The sequence below is a fragment of the Lissotriton helveticus genome, chromosome 3_1 (assembly GCF_964261635.1).
Source record: "Lissotriton helveticus chromosome 3_1, aLisHel1.1, whole genome shotgun sequence".
Taxonomy (NCBI): Eukaryota; Metazoa; Chordata; class Amphibia; order Caudata; family Salamandridae; genus Lissotriton; species Lissotriton helveticus.
The window spans coordinates 1,346,415,930-1,346,433,692 of NC_136061.1; the positions used below are offsets into that span (position 1 = coordinate 1,346,415,930).

Here is a 17,763-nt window from a genome sequence, read left to right on the forward strand (position 1 = left end):
GTTGAGACTTCTCGAGTTCCCTATCGATCAGCCCAGGCTGCTGAGCTAGTGTGGCATTATTACGAGCCTGTGAATTGAGCAAGGGGCTCGAGGTTAACATCTATACTGACAGCCAATACGCCTTTGGCGTGGCCCATAGCTTCGGGCGGCTGTGGAGAGAACGGGGTTTCCTCACCTCTCATAGTCAGAAGATACAGAATGGTCCCTTGGTGTTGCAATTACTTGCTGCTCTGACTTTACCCAAGAAAGTAGCAATAATAAAATGCAGTGCACATAAGGCAGTGGTAGATGAAGTGGGAGAGGGGAATGCTTTTGCTGATCAAGTCGCTAAACAGACAGCCCAGTCCACACTGTCGTCTATGTTTGTAACATCCTCTGCAAGATGGGTGGAGGAATCTGATTTGTTTAATAATACCATAGAAAGTGTGCAAGAAATACAGAAAGAGGCTACCCCAGTTGAGTTGGTGCGATGGGAACAGGAGGTGGGAAGGTTGGATGAGAATAACTGTTGGGTTGATTTAACTGAAAAATAACGATGGTTGTTGCCCAATGCTCTGGTACAGGCTGTTGTAACTATGGCCCATGGTCCAGCTCATATTGGGGCTAAAGGTATTTGTGCTTTATTGGACCCAGTATGGAATAACCCCAACATCCAAAGGACGGATGTCTATTTAGTCCAATATTGTATGGTCTATTTGTAACATAATCCAGGAAAAGGGGAAACTGTTTTGAGTGGGAACTTTGCACCCCCCGACCTTACCGTTTGAAGTACTCCAAATGGATGACATCCATATGGAGCGCGTCAACAATTTGAAATACGTTTTGGTGGTGGTTTGTGCCTTCAGCAAATGGGTTGAGGCTTACCCGACTAAGGAGAACACTGCTTTGGCAACAGCAAAAGCTCTCATCAAGGAATTTATCCCTAGATATGGATTGCCCCGTTTGATTTGGTCGGACAACGGGGGACATTTCCATGGGACCCTTGTTAAACATATCTGTAATGGGCTGCAAATGCAACAGAAATTCCATGCAGCTCGACACCCCCAGTCAGTAGGATTAGTGGAGAAATATAACGGAATCCTGAAACTCAAGAATGCTAAAATCCAAGAGAGTACTAGCTTAAAGTGGCCTGACACCCTACCGTTGGCCCTCATGTCATTACGAGTCACCCCCCATTCACGCTCTGGACTCTCGCCTTATGAAGTAATTTTTGGGCGGCCCGCTAATGTATGGGGAGTACCTAGGCCGAGATCATTTACCGATGTTGAATATCCTATGTTGATAGATTACCTGTATACTCTGACTAAGGATCTCCATTCTATTCATCAGCAGGTAGCATCTATATTGCAGCCCCTGCCAGAGTGCCCCGGACATCGATTGGAACCTGGTCAATGGGTACTGGTTAAGAAATACGATTGAGACACCAGCCTGGCACCAAGGTGGTCTAAACCATACCAGATCCTCCTGGCGACACGGACGGCAGAAAAGGTGGACAGGAAGAAACACTGGATCCATGGGTCTTACCTGAAAAAGCTACCCCTCCCGCTTCCTTATGATCAGCAGAATCCCGATGGAATTCTGACACAGGAAAGTGAGAGAGCCACCGGATTTGTTCCTTTTTTCGACGCCTGTGAAATAGAGCAGAGGCAAGAAGAAGGAGTGACGGGATTGGGCGAGGCAGCAACAGTGGAATCCGCAATCGCCCCTGACCCTGTCACTGATACTCCTGTTAGCAGTGGCTCTGATGAAGGAAACGCACCTTCCCTTGTGTTATTTTCTGATCAGGAAGTCCCGGGTCATGTCCGTTACAACCTGCGGCCAAGAAAACATCACGGTACCTCAGACGAAACAGCAAGGAGATAAGGAAAGACTTGAATAAATAGGGTTTGCTAGATTCTTGTCTGAGGTACTGAGCGAGACACTGGACTGAACTTGTTGAGAGCTGGAACTTTGATATTGAGCTCTGTTCAGAAAGAAAGACTTTTGCATATTAAGGCCAGGTTGTATGTCTGATTTCCTCGAAGGCATCACGAAGTGGAACATCAATTGATGATTTTTGTTTTCTTGAGATGAACGATAGGAGTCTGCCTGTGAGACTCTAGACGGACACAGGGAAGAAGAACCCTCTGGCAGGAAGGTCTGCTTTGGCCCAGTATAGTATTGGACTTTTAGCTAGGAATGTACCCTTTTGGTCGTATTGTACCTAAAGAAGAACGCCCTTTTGCTCCATGATATTTACCCTTTTATGAACCAATGTTTTCTGCTTGGACCATGCGTGTAAAAATAGCCTTTGTGGTGGTGATAACAGTTATAGTAGTAACTTTTATGAGTGTATTCATATATTTAGAGTATCAGCATCCAATGCAAACAATGATGAAAACTACTGTTGCTCCTCCAGAGCATTTGCTGTTTTCCTTAGCTCCCCATAAGGAAAGACATCGTCAGACTTATGCTAAAAATGTATTTGTAGAAATGCTTCACCAAACGCAAAGCACCACTAACATTACAGATTGTTGGGTTTGCGGGCTTTTGCCATCAGTCATGCATAAACATGATTTATTCCTCTCCCTGCCTTTATCATATTTAGGAAGCTGTGAAGCATGGTTCCAGATGTTATCAGCTATGTATAACCATTATGTGGAGAGCCCTAAACAGTACACGGAGAAAGATTATAACATGATCTTAGCTTATATAGAGACACACCAGGGTTTTGATCCAGCAGGAAATGAAGGGGAGGGATCATTGGATCCAAATGCCTGTATGAACTTATACACTACTAATGAAAACAGTACCTTGTTGAAAAATGAACTTTATGATTTCGCTAACTTCAATCATTCACAGTATTTTCAGCAGTTATCACTAGGAATGTCACTAGTGAGCGGATTATGCCCATCCCCCTTTTGAATACCTCCTCTGCTTTTTGTGTACAAGGAATGGGGCATGTGCAGGTCAGGAATAATGTTTGTAATTATAATTATAGAATGAACATTTTTAGCAGTCCGCCACTATTAACTCCCCCAAATGTTTATTTTGTATGTGGGGAAAAAGCTTACACCTAGCTATCACGGGGATGGGCAGGCCAATGTTATTTGTCTTTCTTGTACCCCCCCGGTGCGAATAGCACCTTCAGACTATCACAAGACTCACCAACTATATGACGCTAAGGTGGTTCCCAATAGACACCGGAGGCAGCTCGGGATGACTGAAGTTGATCAGACTGATACTTCCTTACAACAGTTCTATGATGTTGCTAAAGGATTATTCCCGTTCTGGGGTCCAATATTCACAAGTAGAGAAGTTAGACGATTGTCCAGGGTGGTAGAAAATGTCATCAATATCACTACTGATATTATGACAAACATGACGGAAGAGCTTCAGGCCACGAGACTCGTTTTGCTTCAAAACCGAATGGTTTTAGACATTATCTTAGCTGATCGAGGAGGACTACATACTGACAATGGGTCCTGGTCACTTTCTAGCTGGTTCTGGGGACTTCTATCAACCTGGGGATGGAAATTATTGACGATAGTGGCTGGGGCTGCAGGCATTCTCTTCACTTGTTGCCTTTGTATGCAATGTGGTCCGGCCTGTTGCTCTTACTGTGCTACTAAAATAACAGCTTTGATCGTCCCTTCTCCTATCCCGTCCAAGTCTCAGATGCTCCAACAGAAGATTCGTGAGTTAATGGCCATCAATGAGGAGGTTTTCCAGGATTAATCCCTAATTAGTTAGCTACATCATGCTAAAAGGAGGGTTTGAGGAACTGAAATCTGAATTAGGCCTTGTGAGTAAACCGAAGACACACAGTATTAGTTAGAAATTAGCGTGATGTGCCTATCTCGTTCAGTAGGACCGTTTGTGCGTTAGTAAACTTGAATACGTGATAACTTAGGGATTGCTACACACCTTATATTACTTTCCGCCTTCTGACAGTATCATAGTTTAACCCGACCAGTGCCATTTTGTGGCCTAGTCTGCTCGTAGCATTAGCGGAATCCGACCATTATATTTAGTGAGAGTCGTTCTCTCGAGAAATAGCATGACAACTGTAACAAACTGCTGCTTCTGCATGTTAGGCCTGTCAAGGTTATAGGTGGGGGTAGGTTGGATAAGCACATTCCAGGAGGCGCTGTGCGAACCCTCCTAAAGCTGGCAGAAAGGAGTTACCCTCATCGACCTTGCTATAACGAGCTGAGCTAAACTGAGGATGCTTTGTGTGCCATATATGGTCTTTCCTTTGCAACAACCTGTACCAACTTGTATTTTTCCTTCTTAGGTAACGGTTTCGAAATGTAACAGTATATATGTGATCTCTTGATAATGTGCCAGCAGTCTTCTCGGCGGATCTCGAGGGGTTAGGTCGCAAGAGGCTCCTCTGGCAGAGTTGTTGTTTAATAAACGATTGAACCTTCTTCACTGCCAACTGACTGGTTATTGGTAATTGGTATTGGGGACTATTAGTAAGTATAGCTCTATATGGTTTTATTTACTTTTTCGGTACTTCAGGGGTGACAAGTCGGGTACAATGCTTCATAGGCTCTGCCAAAACACATTTCAGGCGCAGACATTGCCGGGACTCAGAGATGAGGCTGGGGTTTTGATCTCAGCTCCAAAGGAGCTAGCGGACAGTTTCGCACAATATTATGCCGCTCAGTATGCCCGGCGGGAGTGCCTCCCTGTGGCAGTGGTTGATAAATTTATCGCGGACCGTCCGCCACGTGCATTATCGGAGGAGGTACCTGAGCGCCTCGAACTTGCCTTGTCCGCTGAAGAGCTGGCACGGCCCTCGGGGAGCTTAATACCGGAAAGGCCCCCGGGCCTAATGGGTTCCGGAGTAAATTTTTAAGAAATGCCACCTTCAATTAGGTACGCACTATAGGGTGGCGTTAGAGGCGGCTAGGGAGCAGGGATGCCTACCGGCGGACTGGAGACATGCCGAAATAGTGGTGTTCTGCAAACCAGACGGCCCCCAGACAGACATGAGTCCTATCGACCCATTTCTCTTCTAAACGTCGAAGCTAAGATACTGGCCAAAGCGCTCGCAAACCGCCTCCTTCCCCATATAGCGTAGCTGATCCACCCGGATCAGGCTGGGTTTATGCCCCGTAGGGCGACGAGACACAATATTAGACGCGCGCAAGTTGCGGTGGAGGCAATTAGGGGCGTTGGGGAACAGGCGGCGCTCCTGCTGGCAGATATAGACAGGGCTTTTGACTCCTTGAGTTGGGTCTTCCTGTTTGCACTCCTCCCATGTCTTAACTTTGGGCCCCGCTTTATGTCGTACCAGAGGCTGTTATACTCAGACTTGACGGCCTCTGTGAGGGTGGCAGGGGTCACATCTACTGCATTTCCCATCAGACGAGGTACTCAACAGGGGTGCCCCCTCTCGCCGTATTTGTTTGCCCTTGCTGTGGAGCCGCTGGCATAGACGCACAATTGTGAGGTTTTGAATGGGAGACAGGACCGTCGGATAGAATCGCGCTTTACGCGGATGATGTCCTGTTTTTCCTTACTAATCTGAATAGGTCGGGCCAAGGGTCTTGGAGATAATGCGAATATTTGGCGAAGCGTCGGGGCTCTACCTGAACCTGCGTAAATCTACCTTATGGGTGCTGGGAGACCGCACAGGACTCAGATCATGGGCGTCTGCGCTGCAGGAGGCGACCGGGGGCCTTAAGTATTTGGGAGTGTTTTTAACAGACTCCTCCGCGGTCTCCTGGGAGCGCAACATAGTGCCAGTCTGGGACCGGGTATGGACAGAGATAAAAACATGGTCCCGTATGCCCCTTACTATCTATGGCCGGTCGGCTATTTTCAAGATGGTTGCCCTCCCACGCCTGCTGTACCAATTGCAGAATCACCCGTACCTGATTTCACCTCAGTGGTTTCGGCAAGTTAATTTGGTGCTGGGACAATTCCTTTGGGCGGGGGGTGCCGTGCGAGTTGCGCTGCGCACCTCCTTTTTATCAACATATTGTGGAGGGTTGGCATTGTCCGATATTCTGTCTTACTATCAGGCGTCTCATCTCCTGATCTTGAACGAATGGTGGTATGGGGATAGGGGAACCCGGCGTATGCCCTTGAGAGATACCTAATGGAGCCTGATACTCTACACACAATTTTATACTCTGCAAGGTTAAGGAAGAGGTTGCCCAAGGCCACCCAGGTATCCTTCCACATCTGGAGGCAGGCGTTACGTCACATGGGATGGTGGGGTAAGCTAACTGAGGAGACCCCTTTATGGCAAAATGGTCGGCTGCCGGCACTGGCGTCCTTGCAGGGCTTCCGAGGCTGGGATTCTATAGGAATTTCAACGTTGGGACATGTTCTGAATGGCACGGCCCTTAAATCGTTTCAAGAGCTTAGTGAGGAGTTTAGCATGCCTCAAACCCAGTTCTTTAAATGTTTGCAGTTCCGCCACGCCATTGCACCTAGCTTGGAGAGACTGGACTCCTTGCCCGAATTTATCCTGCTAGAAGCAAAGGTATTTATGGGAGACTTGGAAGAAAAGAAAATAACCCGCATTTACCAGACCCTGGTTACACATTGCTCCTCCTCTCTTCACAAATTACCGGAATCCTGGGAAAGGGATGTGGGAGAGCTGGAAGATGAAGATTGGCGGGAAGCCCTTGAAGCCCCAAGAGGTGCAGCTATTGCAATGCGCCTAAGACTCATCCAATTCAAATACCTACATAGAGCCTATTACACTAGAGAGAGACTGTGGCGGGCTGGTCTGATTGAGTACCCCGAATGTCTGAGATGCGGCCAAGAGGTGGGCATCTTCCTTCACAGGGTATGGAACTGTGGAGCTTTGGCTGGGTTCTGGACAGAGGTATGGGACTGTTTGTCTGAAGTGTTGGGTTGGGACCTTCCTCATACTCCACAATTAGGCCTCCTGCATGTCTTGGAAGGGGTGGGTGGTAATTTATATAAAAGGCATCTGTTGTTGCTGGGCCTTACTGTTGCCAAGAGAGACGTGGCTCAGGCCTGGAAAGACCCCCGGGCTCCTCCGGTTGTGGTTTGAAAGAAAGGACTAGATTTTTGTATGGGGCTGAAGCGTCCTATCTTTGAGGCCAGGGGCTGCTCTAGGAAACATTATAAAATATGGAAGAGATGGGCAGATTACAGGGGTCTGTGGTTAGAGCCACCAGTGCAACAGGAGGATTGCACGGGACTGGTGTGAAGGGGCCACGGGTGCGGCATTATGTACATTGTTCTATTCATGTGACTTCTTTCAAGAACGAGACGAAATTGTACAGAGGGATAGGGTGGAATCCGGGCGGGGGGAGTTGGGAGTGGGGGGGTGGGGTACATATTCTGTTTAAAATAATGTATAGATTGCTTCTCATTTGCTGATGTCAACCTGTTTGCAGTTTCTCCGGAGTGCGGAGTGCGGAGTGCTGCGCCTTGTGTGCGATCTGTCAATAAATCTTTTTTTTTTTTTTTAAAGTAACTTACCTGTAATTTTTATAAAAATCCTATACAAAGTATATGTACTGTATTCTGAAAAGCATTGCTTTATCAGTAACACTACTGTAATCACATCAATTTACATTTACAATTGCAATTCAAACTATTTGCAAATTGCATTACTACTGTAAAGTATTTATTGCATACCTGTGCCAGGATCCACAAATTTCCACCCACACCGCATTCCCCAAAGTCTTCTAAGAAAAATGGTACCTCACTTGTGTGGGTAGGCCTAGCGCCCGCAACAGGAAAAGTCCAAAAACACAACGTGGACACATCACATTTTAACAGTGAAAACTGTCCCTTTTTTTGCAAAGTGCCTACCTGTAGATTTTGAACCCTAGCTCTGCCGGCACCTAGGGAAACTAACAAACCTATACATTTTTTAAAACTATACATCCAGGGGATTCTAGGATGGGGTGACTTGTCTGGCTCCCACCAGGATCTGTTACCCAGAATCCCTTGCAATCCTCAAACTTTGTAAAAAAAAAACAAATTTTCCTCACATTTCTGTGGTGGAAACTCCCGTAATCTGCGTGGATCCACAAAATTCTACCCACCCAGTCTTCCAAGACATTGGGGAATAGCTGGGAATAGCTGTGCCTAGCTATAGATTTTGAAGCCTAGCTCTGCCGGCACCTAGGAAAACTAGCAAACCTATATATTTTTGAATACTATACAACCAAGGGAATCTAGGATTGGGTGACTTGTCTGGCTCTCACCAGGTCCTGTTACCCAGAATCCCTTGCAAACCTCAACATTTCGAAGAAAAAAAGAATTCCTTACATTTCTGTGGTGGAAAATTCTGGAATCTGCGTGGATCCACAAAATTCTATGTACCCCACATTCCCCAAAGTCTTCCGAGAAAAATGGTACCTCACTTGTGTGGGAAGGCCTAGTGCCTGCGACAGAAAATGGCCCAAAACGCAACGTGGGCACACACCACATTTTCACAGTTAAAACTGACCTTTTTTTTTGCAAAGTGCCTAGCTGTAGATATTGAACCCAAGCTCTGCCGACACCTGGGGAAACCTAGAAAACCTATGCATTTCTTTAAAACTAGACAGCCAGGGGAATCCAGGGTGGGGTTAATTGTCTGACTCTCACAATGTTCTGTTACCAAGAATCACTTGCAAACCTCAAAATGTGTAAAAAAAAAACAAATTCCCCTCACATTTCGGTGGTGGAAAGCTCTGGATTCTGCGTGGATCCACATAACTCCACCCACCCCGCATCCCAAAAAGTCTTTTGAGAAAAATGGTTAATCACTTGTGTGGGTAGGCCTAGTGCTTGCGACAGGAAACGGCCCAAAACACAACGTGGACACGCCACATTTTCACTGTGAAAACATACCCTTTTTTGCAAAATGCCTAGCTGTAGATATTGAACCCTAGATCTACCTGCACATTTGGAAACCTAGCAAACCTATACATTTTTAAAACTAGACAGCCAGGGAAATACAGGACGGGGTGACTTGTCTGGCTCTGACCAGGTTCTGTTACCCAGAATCTCTTGCAAACCTCAAAATGTGTAAAAAAACAATTTTCCTCACATTTCTGTGTTGAAAGTTCTGGAATCAACGTGGATCCACAATATTTCACCCACCCCGCATTCCCCAAAGTCTTCCAAGAAAAATTATACCTCACTTGTGTGGGTAGGCCTAGTGCCCACGACAGGAAACCGCCCAAAACGCAACGTGGACACATCACATTTTCACATTGAAAACTGACCCTTTTTTTTGCAAAGTGCTTAACTGAAGATTTTGAACCCTAGCTCTGCCGGTACCTAGGGAAACCTAGCAAACCTATACGTTTTTAAATACTATACAGCTAGGGAAATCCAGGATAGGGTGACTTGTTCTGCTCTCACCAGGTTCTGTTACCGAGAATCCGTTGCAAACCTCGAACTTTGTCCTACAAAAACACATTTTCCCTTACATTTCTGTAGTGGAAAGTTCTGGGATCTGCATGGATCCACAACATTATACACTCCCTGCATCAACAAAGTCTTCTGGGAAAAATGGTACCTCAATTGTGTGGGTTGGCCTAGTTCCCGCGATGAAACGGCCCAAAACACAACGTGAACACATCACATTATCACATTGAAAACTGACCCTTTTTTTGCAAAGTGCCTAACTGTAGATATTGAACCCTAGCTCTGCTGGCACCTAGGAAAAACTAGCAAACCTATACATTTTTTAAAACCAGACAGCTAGGAGAATACAAGATGGGGTGACTTGTCTGGCTCTCACCAGGGTCTGTTACCCAGAATCCCTTGCAAACCTCAGAATCTGTAAAAAAAAAAAAAAAAAAAACTCACATTTCTGTGGTGGAAAGTTCTGGAATCTGTATGCCTCCACACAATTCAACCCCCTGGCATTCCCCAAAGTCTTCCAAGAAAAATGGTATCTCACTTGTGTGGGTAGGCCTAATACCCGCGACAGGAAACGTCCCAAAACGCAACGTTGACATATCACATTTTCACAGTGAAAACTGACCCTCTTTTTTGCAAAGTACCTAGCTGTAGATTTTGAACCCTAGCTCTGCCGACACCTGGGAAAACCTAGCAAACCTATACATTTTTGAATACTAGACACCTATTGGAATCCAGGATAGGGTGACTTTTCTGGCTTTCACCAGGTTCTGTTACACAGAATCCCTTGCAAACCTCAAAATGTGTAAAAAAACAAACAAATTTCCCTCACATTCTCGTGGTGGAAAGCTCTGGAATCTGCGTGGATCCACATAACTCCACTCACCCCGCATCCCCAAAAATCTTTTGAGAAAAATGGAACCTCACTTGTGTGGGTAGGCCTAGGGCTTGCGACAAAAAACGGCCCAAATCACAATGTGGACAACCCACATTTTCACGGTGAAAACAGACCCTTTTTGGCAAAGTTCTTAGCTGTAGATATTGAACCCTAGATCTGCCGGCACATTTGGAAACCTAGCAAACCTATATATTTTTGAAAACTAGACAGCTAGGGAAATACAGGATGGGGTGACTTGTCTGGCTCTCACCAGGTTCTCTTACCCAGAATCTCGTGCAAACCCTCAAAATGTGTAAAAAAAAACAATTCCCCTCACATTTCAGTGGTGGAAAGTTCTGTAATCTGTGTGGATCCACACAATTCTACCCATGCTGCATTCCCCAAAGTCTTCCAAGAAAATTTTTACCTCACTTATGTGGGTAGGCCTAGTGCCCACGACCATAAACCGCCCAAAACGCAACGTGTACACATCACATTTTCACAGTGAAAACTGACCCTTTTTTATTTGCAAAGTGCCTAGCTGAAGATTTTGAACCCTAGCTCTGGCGGTACCTGGGGAAACCTAGCAAACCTATACATTTTTAAATACTATACACCTAGGGAAATCCAGGATAGGGTGACATGTCTGGCTTTCACCAGGTTCTGTTACCGAGAATCCCTTGCAAACCTCAAACTTTGTCCAACAAAAAACACATTTTCCTCACATTTCTGTGGTGGAAAGTTCTGGTATCTGCATGGATCCACAACATTCTACACTACCTGCATTCCGCAAAGTCTTCTGAGAAAAATGGTACCTCAATTGTGTGGGTTGGCCTAGTGCCCGCGACACGAAACGGCCCAAAACGCAACGTGAACACATCAGATTATCACATTGAAAACTGACCCTTTTTTTGCAAAGTGCCTAACTGTAGATATTGAACCCTAGCTCTGCTGGCACCTAGGGAAAACTAGCAAACCTATACATTTTTAAAATTAGACAGCCAAAGGAATCCAGCTTGGGGTGACTGGATCTGCTTACTATGGTTACCCCCACTTTTTGCTGGTGTTTCATTGTTTTTTTTACTTTAGTCTGGCTGGGGCCCTGCTATCCAGGTCTCCAGCCTAGCTGCTGCCTCTCTAAAATGCTTGCATGTACTTTAGGTATACTCCAGGTTACTGGGGTACCCATGTGAGTCCCTAGTATATGGCACACTATGTACTCAGGGCATAGGTACCCCAGAGGCCTACCAGTGGCTGCAGCATGTATTATGCCACCCCTGGAAGCCTTCCAAAATGACACAACAGGACTGCTACTGCAGCCTGGGTAAGGTGGCGCATGCACCCCTTACTAAGATATAGGTTACCTATATCTAGCTTTAAACACTAACACATAAAAGCCTATCAGTCAGTCTTATGGCAGGCCGTATCAATCCTGGAGGCAGAGTGCTTGGTTTTGTGTGAGAGGGTGCCCATGCATGAGCTGGGCTCCTCTGCAGAGTTCAGAGCCTATTCTCTGAGGCTGTTCTGTGATGCAGGAAAAAGCTTGGGAAGAGGCGCACACACAGTCGATTTGATTAACTAGTTTTTCAGTTTTGAAAATGGGTGCTACACTACCAAATTGTGTTGGCTACACAATGTGAATACTATACAGGGATGCAGGAGAAGGCCTGCATGCAGTGTGCACTGTTCCAAAGAAATACCTATATTTCAATAAAGAATCAACAATTTAAATGAAAAATGAACACTCTCATTAGTATTAGTACATTTTTTTATGTATCGAGATTGTTATTCTCTTAAATGTTACCATATCACATTTATCTTTACAATTATAGCATTGTGACTGTAAATGTCATCATGCACTGTACATGTCTCTATACATTAGAAATCATCCTCAAAAATGGTTTACTGGCTAGCAGCCGGAGATGGCGGCAGCATAGAAGGCGAGCTCCGCGGTTGAAGCGGCCTCCTGGAAGATCCGAATACTGATCCGGTGCAAAATATTTCTCTGCGGGAAGGTACCGAAGCCCAGGACCGGGCGGCACAAACTGAGACAAGCGAAACGTAAATCCGACGGAGGGAAGTGAAGTTAAGTGGGTGGCCCGCTCAGGCCGCTAAGAAGAACTGGAGCCGGGGAGCTGCCTGGCGCGGAGAGCGGACAGGAAGTGCTGCAGGCGAAGCGAGGAAGCACCGGAAGCGCCCGCTCGTGGAGGTGCTCGGGGCGACGGAGGGAGCAGCGGATCAGCGTCGACACCGGACTAGAGGTGCCCGGGATCGGAGGGACTAGCAGCACTGACGGCGACTCGGCGAGTAGCGGGAGCGCACCCGGCCGGCAGTAGGATCGGACGGCCCTGCCGACTCTAGGACCGGAGCCGCCATCTTGTCCGCCGAGCACGGTAGAGCCCGGGGCATGGAACTGTGAGAGAGCCGTCCAAGCCTGCACGAGACCCGGTGCCGCCGGCAGGGATCAAAGGGTGGCACCGCACACGCTACATTTTCCCGGGTGAGCCAAGATACTGAACCCGGGGCTCCCCATCGAGCAGTGGCGCCATTGCAGGAAGTGGCGCGCAGGCACACAGCCCCGACTCGGACACCGCTGGAGGGAAGCGGTGTTCCGAGCACGAACCCGGCCTCCTTGGGCCCCGCACCCCATCGTGTGCAACGGTGACACGGACTTCCGTACCGGGGCAAAGGCGCAAGCAACCCAGCTCTTCAGCCCTACTGCACGGCGGTTCACGTTGCGGGCGGCAGTACCCCCGAGCGCGACGCTTGAGGACCGCTGCACACGCATTTCCAGTGGCAGACACATTGGCGCCTACCGGCTGTGGCCGGAGTGAGACCGGCCTTAAAACTGAAGCGACCACAGGCGGCACCTGCCACTAGCTGCTGAGGGGAGGAACGACAAGGACGGCATCCGGGGCTGCCCCACCCCGGACACTAATCCCACAGGCGACGTGCACCAGGAAAACGTAAGTGAGGGGAGGCAGCGGACCATCAGACGCCATAAACACTTGATTTAGACCACAAACAGTCTGTACTCTGAGCGCGGCGCAAGGCGATGGTCGCACCCACTGGCTTGGTAGGAAGGGGAGGAAAGTCCGCCGACTAGTGGACACTGTGACTGGTTGACCCAGGCACTCCGGGGCTGCTTCCCAACAGCCTTAGCACCACTAGCGACGATACCCACAATGGGCAGAATTCTGCGGGACGCTACGGACGTGATCACCAAGATGGCCGGTAAGGGGCCGAAGGGAGGGACCGCGCAATCCCGTCTTGAAAGATACGCTTATGATAAAACAACTTCCTCGCCAACAGACGCTAAAATGCAAATGGGCAAACCCGCGGAACCGGCGGGGGGAAAAAAGCGACCTTGGATGATGTGATGCGGGCCCTAACTCAAGTGCAGGCAACAGTGGGATCGATCTCAGAGGAAATAACATTGATAAGAGCGGACTTCCATAAAATGTCAGAAAAAGTGAATACAATGGAGGTAGTAACCAAGTCCTTGGTGGAGGATGTCTCAGAACTGCAGATAAGCATGGAACGGATCTCGAAGGAAAACAAGGAACTGCGTGACAAGCTGGATGATCAGGAGGGGCGCTTGAGACGGAATAACTTCCGCATAATAGGGGTTCCGGAATCGGAAGACACAAGAGCGATGGACCTGTATGTGGAGGAGCTGATCAAACAACACCTGAAGCCTAAAGGTCTCTCCGATTTTTTCACAGTGGAAAGGGCGCACCGAGTCCCGGGGGGACGCCCGAAAACGGGCGCTAACCCTAGGCCGATCATTGCTCGACTCTTCAATTTTAGAGACAGGGATGCGATCCTACAAGCAGCAAGAAACTCGCCCCCAGGGGAGGGGCTTCGCGCGATTCCAAGATGGACGCGTGAGCTAAGAGCTCCCGGGACCCCTTCCACCTCCGGCGACTATCCTGTCATCTATCCTGATTCTGACGACGGATATTTTTCATTGACGCCCTGCTGATGCCAGCGCTCTTTTCGTGACTTGTTTTGGCCGTCGCACGCTGGACTTACTGCGACCTGAACTTTGTGGCCTACCACGTATGCCAACCGGGGGCTCGAGTCCCCGAGGTACCCAGGTGGCAATCGAACAACAACGGCTGGTGGGCCACGCCCTCTGCCCTTGGTGAGCTTTCGGTTTCGTTTCTGCTCCTTGTGCCAGCCCACTTCCCGATTGGAGTTCTTACTCTGCAACTGCTGGCCTGGTCTTGTGCTGTGCCCTTATTCTCTCGCAATTCGGCGCCTGCCACGACGGAGGCTGTTTTGTCCGAGTTTCGCAATTCCAGTTGGAGTTTCTCCCCGGTCATGACGGGCAGGACAGTGGTCGAGAGACGCGGCGCAAGAGGTTCGTCCCGAGGGGGGGCCACCCAATCTCAGACCATTGATCGCTTTACTCGACCCAAGGGCTCCCCGGGCGGATCGAGTGGTGCCCTGGAGGAAGCTGGGGACGGTGCTCCTGATGACGAGGAGCCTACTCTGGAAGACGTGATGGGCGCCATTGCGAGTATTCAATCCAGCATGGGCCAGCAGTATGAAACCCTGGCTGCTAAAATAGACACAGTGGCGGTTGATGTTTCCCTTATCAGAGCGGACCTTGGGAAAACTAATGAGCGTGTCAAATCTCTTGATCTTAAGACCGCTAGTCTGACCACGGATGTCTCGGACCTCCAGACCACGGTCCGTAATCTCCGGACCACTTGTGACCTATTTGCCAATCGGTTGGAGGATTTTGAGGGCCGGGCCAGGCGCAACAACGTCCGCATCGTTGGTGTCCCGGAGAATTCTGCCGATATGCCTGTTGATATCCTGGTGGAGGACCTTGTGTTGAAGCATCTGGCGGCGAAGGGCCTAAGTAAATTTTTTGCGGTCGAAAGGGCCCATCGTGTTCCGGGAGGCAAGCCGAAGCTGGGTGCCGCTCCACGGCCTATTATAGCTAGACTATTTAACTTTCGCGATAGAGACGCTATCCTGCAGGCATCGCGAACCACTGGGCCCATTAAATTTGAGAACGCTTCCATAAGTTTCTATCCAGACTTCACGCAAGCTGTCCGGAAACAGAGGATGGGCTTTACGTGCGTGAAGAGGCGCCTCAGGGACCTGGGACTGAAGTATGCCATGCTTTTCCCGGCCCGCCTGAGGATCGAACATGCTGAGCGTGCCTTTTTCTTCGACCGCCCTGAGGTGGTGAGTGACTGGTTGGACACTTTACCGAAGCGTACCGATGGCCCGGAAGACTCGGGAGGGGCCGAGGGAGGAGTGGAGGACCAGGAGCAGTGAGTCTACGTTGGCGAGCCGGATTACATCGCAGGGGCTGCCGGACTGTGTTTTGAGTATTATGTGACTGCCCGGGGGTGTGGAGGGGTCTCAGGGGTCTTCCTCCTCTGGGGATTTCTTTCTCTCTTTCTGTAGGTTAGTTTAATGGGGCGACAGGCACACTGCAAGTTGGGGTGGCTTTTGGGTCTACCGCAGGGGTGCAGGGTGGGGGGTTCGACACTGTTGGGTTCCTTGGGGGTGGGGGGGGCTTTTTTCTTCTTGTTTGTTTCGAGGCTGTGCTCTGTTTATCACTTGCTTTCACATGACTGTTTCGAGGTGGGGAGTGCGGTCGGTTTGCTTCAGGGATGGGGGGTAGGGGGCTTAGGGTTTTGAGCTGGAATGTTAATGGTCTTGGGGACAGGATAAAACGTGGGATTGTGCTGCAATACTTGAAGAGGTGCTCCCCGGATGTGGTCCTGCTTCAGGAGACCCATTTGGTGGGCAACACGTGCCACGCTTTGCACAGGAGAGGCTATCGTCTGGTGGCGCACTCCGGCTTCACCTCGGGAACGAGGGGGGCTGGTATCCTGGTCAGGAATTCCCTTCCCTTGGAGGTGGATACCACACTGTTAGATGATAGGGGCCGCTATGCTGGCGTTACCGGGAGATGGGAGGGGAAATTGATCTCCATACTGTCTATTTATGTTCCGCCTGGGCTGCAGTCTACCACGTTCGCTGACTTGGGCAAGGTCATTCTGGGCCTGCCCGAGGGCTTGCTTGTGCTGGGTGGCGATTTCAATTCAGTGGCAAATGGTGAGAGTGATCGTAGCCCCCCCCGTCTCCTCCCTGCATCGCAGTTGTGGTTGGGGAAATTCCTTGATGCCTTTGGGTTGGCCGATTGTTGGAGGCAGCTGCACCCTGGCCAACTTCAGTATACCTTTCATTCGGGGGCTCACGGTAGTCTCTCGAGACTTGATTATATTGTCGTGCCTATGGTGCAGTTGGCCTCGGTGCGTGAAATCAGACACTTGGCTAGGGGGATCTCGGACCATTCCCCGATATGGTTTCACTTAGACGTTTGTTTGGGGACGGGGGCCGTATCGCCCCGATCAATCCGTGGCACTTTCAGAACCCTAGACTCAGATCCGAGGTGGTCAAATGTGTGGACTATTACTTTGCAGAAAATGAGGGTTCTGTCTCCTCCCCGGTTTCATTGTGGGAGGCCTACAAGACGGTGATCCGAGGTCAGACCTTGTCCCTTGTGGCCGATGAGAAACGGCGCAACCAAGAGGAGGTGGTGCGTTTGGAATCTGAGATTGCGGTGCTCGAGGGGCGGTTGGAGGCTGCAGTGACGCCTCAGATTTCTGCATGTTTTGGCTCTTAAGCAAACTGAATACAGGGCACTTGTGACTGCCGCTGCTGAGGCGATGCATCGCATGCAGCAAGGGCGACTTTATGATGTGGGTGATAAGGCCGGGAAATTGCTTGCGTGGCTGGACAGGAGAGACAGATTGAATCGTGTGGTGCCAGTGATTGAGAGAGATGATGGAGTGCGAGTCGTGGACCCGGTGGAGATAGTTGAGGTGTTTGCTCAGCATTTTCGGGTCGTATATGCCCCGGTTTCGGGCCTCCCGGAGGAGGACTCGTGCTTGTTACTTCGTGACCTTGTGTTGCCCAGTCTCTCGGAGTCGGACGAGGTGTTAATGGAGGCTGATTTTTCCGCCGATGAGGTTGCGCTTGCCATTCGCTCCCTTCGCTCGGGGAAGGCTTTCGGGCCCTAATGGTATACCGGTTGAGTTGTATAAATTGTGTCCAGACAAAATGGCGCCGTATTTGCTGCGTATGTTTGCGGCCCCAGGGACCAGAGGCTGGCTTCCATTGTGGTCATTCATAAAGATGGTAAGCCCCGCAAGCGTTGCTCATCGTATCGTCCAATCTCCCTTCTGAACGCTGAACCGAAGATATTGGCAAAAATACTGGCAAATCGACTGGTCACGGTGATCAGCGGACTGGTTCACCCAGATCAGTCCGGTTTTATCCCCCAGCGCAATACTGCTCTCAATCTTCGCCGTCTACATGGCGTCGTCGCGAGGGCGGGATCTCTTCGTGAGCCGGCCATCTTGGTTTCTCTTGATGCTTCGATGGCCTTTGACACGGTTGAGTGGCCGTATTTGTGGGCCGCCCTCGCCAAGTTCGGTTTTGGCCCTAAATTCATCACTTGGGTTAAACTCCTGTATGAACAGCCGCTTGCGCAGGTGGTGGTTAATGGC

At 49.2% G+C, this 17,763-nt stretch overlaps 1 long non-coding RNA gene across 1 annotated transcript in view; it reads left to right on the forward strand.

The window, feature by feature from the left end:
• The window catches only part of LOC144824971 (uncharacterized), an 81,479-nt gene extending 77,067 nt beyond the window's left edge, over positions 1-4,412 (forward strand). Inside the window, exon 3 of the long non-coding RNA XR_013609214.1 lies at positions 1,330-4,412. This is a non-coding gene — a long non-coding RNA (uncharacterized LOC144824971). The remainder of the gene's footprint in view (positions 1-1,329) is intronic.
• The last annotated feature ends 13,351 nt before the right edge of the window (positions 4,413-17,763 follow it).